The sequence below is a fragment of the Miscanthus floridulus genome, chromosome 19, assembly GCF_019320115.1.
Source record: "Miscanthus floridulus cultivar M001 chromosome 19, ASM1932011v1, whole genome shotgun sequence".
NCBI classification, from domain to species: domain Eukaryota; kingdom Viridiplantae; phylum Streptophyta; class Magnoliopsida; order Poales; family Poaceae; genus Miscanthus; species Miscanthus floridulus.
Window position 1 is genome coordinate 93,882,039 of NC_089598.1, and position 4,994 is coordinate 93,887,032.

General features: G+C 43.7%; 1 long non-coding RNA gene across 1 annotated transcript; it reads left to right on the top strand.

The window, feature by feature from the left end:
• The first annotated feature begins 2,084 nt into the window (after window positions 1–2,084).
• Window positions 2,085–3,898, top strand: LOC136529288 (uncharacterized). Its single transcript, XR_010777250.1, has 2 exons — window positions 2,085–2,490; window positions 3,547–3,898. It is a non-coding gene; the product is annotated as an uncharacterized lncRNA (long non-coding RNA).
• The last annotated feature ends 1,096 nt before the right edge of the window (window positions 3,899–4,994 follow it).

The following is a 4,994-nucleotide window of genomic DNA, read 5'->3' on the forward strand; positions in this document are numbered from 1 at the left end:
GCGTCCAGTCACTCAGTGACCAGCAAGACTAACTCCTTTTCACCTCTAACTTCTTCACCCTTGCTCAAATGTGCCAATCACCAAGTGTATCACCTTGTGCACATGTGCTAGCATATTTTCACAACACATTTTCAAGGGTGTTAGCATTCCACTATATCCTAAATGCATATGCAATGAGTTAGAGCATCTAGTGGCACTTTGATAACCGCATTCCGATATGAGTTTCACCCCTCTTAATAGTACGGCTATCGAACCTAAATGTGATCACACTCTCTAAGTGTCTTGATCACCAAAACAAAATAGCTCCTACAATTTATACCTTTGCCTTGAGTTTTTTATTTTTCTCTTTCTTCTTTCCAAGTCCAAGCACTTGATCATCACCATGGCATCACCATCATCATGTCATGATCTTCATTTGCTTCACCACTTGAAATGTGCTACCTATTTCATGATCGCTTGATAAACTAGGTTAGCACTTAGGGTTTCATCAATTCACCAAAACCAAACTAGAGCTTTCACACAGCCAATCAGGCCAAGGCTCAGCCAGCCAGCCGCCGCCCTCCAGCGCCATCGACCAGCCTGCCCTAGCGGGGCGCCCAGCCACCTAATTGGCCTCAGTCGATCTTGTCAGCCGCACAACGATCAAGCGACTGATAGCGAGGCATTGCAAGCACTTGTGGACCTCCGGTTTAATGAAAGTACCTAGATAGATGGCTAGAGGGAGGTGAATAGCCTATAAAAATTTCACTATAAAATCACAAGACTAGAGCAAGTGGTTAGAACACAATATGATCCTAATAGCCACTACTAGCACTAGCTCTAGTTCAATCAAGCAAGCCCCTACACAATTCTAGTAGCAATTGGTTGGTTTCTATCCTAAATTACTTCACCACACAAGACCTACTAGCTAATTAAACTAACCACACTAGAGAACTAAACTAGAGAGCAACTACCAACTAGCTACTACTAACAAGAACAACAAACTACTCTAGTGAGCTACAACTAGAAAGCTAAAAAGCAACAAGCACAGCACATGCAAAGTATGTAAGTACAAGAGTTGAGCTTATACTGAACCAAGCAAGAGAGATGAACACGACGGTTTTTCTCCGAAGGTTCAGTTTGCTTGCCGACAACTTAATCCCCATTGCTCAAGGTGAGTGATTCACGCGTTAACTAGTGTTACAAGATAGAATCCCCAGCTTGGGTGTTGCAAGAATCAATCCTAAGAGCACTTCAACTAGCCACGAGCAATCCAATAGAGTATCCCTTTGCACTCCATGAGGTAGGTTCAAAACCTCTCACAAATCAATCGAGTGGAGGCGAAGCAATCACCAACTCCCCTCAACAATCACCGAAGCTTCAAGCCGTCTAGGTGGTGACAACCATCAAGAGTAACAAGAACACTCAAGCTTCAACAATGAACTAGTGCCACAAGATGTAACTCTCAAATGCCATACACTACAGGCTATCCAATCTCACAAATGTGTTTGCAAGAGATAGAGTGAGGAGGTTTTCTCAGCTCTAGAGGGATGTATGGAGTTCAACAAATATCCAAGAGAATCCTCGGAACCGAGCACACACCTATTTTATAGGAGGGGGAACAAAACTAGCCCACCTCACCTTGATGTCTACGACCTTGGAGGTCCAACCACAAGGCCCATGGTCAGCTGACTAGGACCCCAACGGCTATATTTGCAAATGTCATTAGTTTGGTGATTAGCGAATTGATCCGGTGCCTAAACTACCACACTAAATCCGGTGGTACGCTGAGAGGTTCAAAACCTTAAAATTAGCCACCGAATTAGTCCGGTGCTAAGCACCAGATTATGTGTTAACGCATTTTTCAAACACAGAGAACCTTGCGCACTCAGCTGAATCCGGCAATATATTTTTATAATATAAACCTATTCGGATACAAATCTAACATAAACCCTTATGTGTGTATACACCATTTATTACTGCTTCCTCGCGCGGCCACGTCACCAACAATTCCTTGCCGTCTGATTGCCTATCTACGTCGTCGATGCACCTAGCCTGCACTGCCCCACGGATGCTTCTACACCTCTCCAGGGATCGCACTCGCACGTACCTTTCCAAGGGAACCCCGCCACATGCGCCGTCGCCTCCTGCACGCGTCCCCCACCCGCCGCCGCTCCCATCGCCCGCCTCCCTCTTCCACTGCTCCCCCCTCTGCCCTGCACCCAACGCCGCGCACGCCGCCGGCCCTGCCGCCCAAAGCCGCACCGCCGGGGAAGGCCCAACCTCCATGCACGGCGACTTCTTCTGACTTCTGTCCAACCTGCTCCTCCGCCCTACCTTCGTCCGGCTCGACGTCCGCACACCAACAACCCCGGCCTCTTCGGCGACCACCTTAGCTGCGCACTCGGCTCCTCCCGCCGCCAGTTCAGCACGCCGCTGCACCAGCCATCCAGGGCGGTCGGAGGTCCACATCAACGACGCCCACCATGTGTTCACTGAAATACCTTCAAGGTAACATATTTTACAAGTTCTGCTTTCTTGAGGATTTTCCAGTTTAATTGAGATGGATCTGACTGTTTCCTTGCATTTGAGTACGAACTACATTGAGAGCTTCAATTATTAGGCGTTACTGAATCCGAGTATTCTATTTTTTCCCCAAAGATTCATGTTCAGAACCCATATGTTAGGTTTCTTTTCCTCCACTGTTCAAATGGGATTTACCACACTTCATCACTGCTTAGTTCTAGAAATTGTTGATTCTGTGATACTGCAGCATCTCTCTCTATCTCCAAAAATTTGTGTGGCTTCCTATGCTAGGGTTATGATTATGATTGGGAGCCCATCACCATGTTGCTTACCATTACCAACCATCCCTGTGCTTCACAAGGGTTTCAGGTGCTTACAAATGTGAGTGATGATTTCTTAATGTTTGCTTCCCTCCGAGATTTGTTGACCAAATATACCAATACCTGTTGTTAGTTTCCTGCAAGATTTGACCCTAAAATTATCCAGTGACCTGTATTTTTTTGTTCTACCAATTTGTTGTGTCCTACACCAAAGCCCCAGTGAGTTTAACTGGTATATATATAGAGCTCATAGATTTCCTATTATTGTGCAACTGGGGGAAATCATGTTTTGTCATTTTTGTTCTACAAACTCATTTTTGAGGAAAGGCTATTTGTGTGTGTCGTCCAAAACATATATGTTTTTTTAAAAGAAAACATAGATGTTAGTTTTCCAGTAGCCAATAGTTTACCTTTTTTAAGTGTCCCTGTCAGACCTATTGGTTTTGTTCGCTACTGCAGTGCAATTTTATTTCCTACTATACAGGACCTATAAGGCAAAGTTTGTTCACCAGGAAAAAAACATGCTCCGCTTGATTGCGAAATTGAATTTGGGAATTGTAAAGTGTCCCTGTCAGACCTATTGGTTTTGTTCGTTACTGCAATACAATTTTATTTCCTACTATAGAAGAGACCTATAAGGCAAAGTTTCTTCATCGGGAAAAAAAACATGCTCCGTTTGATTGCTAAATTGAATTTGGGAATTCTTCTCTGTTTACACCAGAATTTGGAAGAGGAATTTCAGAGGCTCGAAAGCTCCCAAAACCATGTCAGCAAGGAATCAATTGCGTGTAGATCGAAAACAGCTGATTCTGATACAGCACTAGAATCGGTTTTCTTCAGATAGTGCCAGCGGATAACGACAGAAGCTATGAGCGGCGCTGGGACGAGGCATGCTGGACTCTACAAAAAGGGAAAATTAGACTCCAAGTTATCTTAAATTAGGAATGTTTTAATGCCAAAGATTGTAACAAATCGTGTTCGAGCAGAATTCATGTTTAGACTCCAGGTATAAATATCAAACCCCGGCTATTGTAAGAAACAACCAATCAATCAAATACAAGTCAATTTACTTTTTTCGGCTTCGCCCACCCCTTAGGAGTAGGAGTGGAGTAGATCTCGGCGAGTTCTTCAGCGAGTACGGCTGCATCGATCCGGTCGACCTCCACTGCTTGTCTGTAAGTACCGTCATGGTTTATACCTCTGTTCGTATGGCTTTATCGATCCGGTCGACCCCTACTGCGACTCTGGTATAGGCTAGTTATCGATTCTTGCCTAATTCAAGTATGGCATGTGTGATTCTGCCTCACACCCCACTGCTTTAAGTAGATCGAGATCAAGTTATCGGCTCTACTTTTGAATGGCAGTCTTTGGTAGATTCATTAAGTTACCGATATTGCTTATTGCTTTTATTGTTTATCTAATTACAACAATATCACTTTGTCCGATTGAGATTGATCTGGATCGGTCTTATGTCTTATTTAACCCATCGTTTGCTAATCTTAAACTGATCTAATCTACATCTTAAACGATGAGTTATGTTTTTATCGGCTGTTTTATATCAATCTTAATCGTGCATAGTGTGCGGTAAGACATGTTCGATCTTGAGTAGATCTATTGGTTAGCGAGAAACGTTCCATGGCCCGTTATCACGGCTTGTGGGATTCTGCCTCTCACCCCACTGTTAGCACCGTGGAGTGGGGATCGTTAGTTGATAGATCCGTTCCTGAGAATGCATGATCTTAACTGTGCGCTATGCCTGAATCGGCTGTTTAGCCGATATCGAGCGCTCTCACGAACAGATCACATTACGAGACCATTGAAGTAGAGATAAGTTGAAAGATATGTTAGCCCCATGATCTTGTTATTGTATTACGGCCTGCATGATTCTGTCTCATGCCCCACTGATATTAGTAATGAGTTAGGGTCATCGAGTCTATTGTTGTTTCTACGCCTGCATGATTCTGCCTTATGCCCCACTGGTCATAGCGATAGATGAGATCGAACATGTTCATTAGATTTATCTTTATTAGATGGTTGAGCGGTGTTGAATTGTTTCTTTACATAAACAGGAGTTCGGTTACTTATAATCATTGGCTCAGTATAATCCGACCATCATCGATATCTTATTGTCATTGATTAATGTTTGTTTAAATGATATTTATTCTGAAT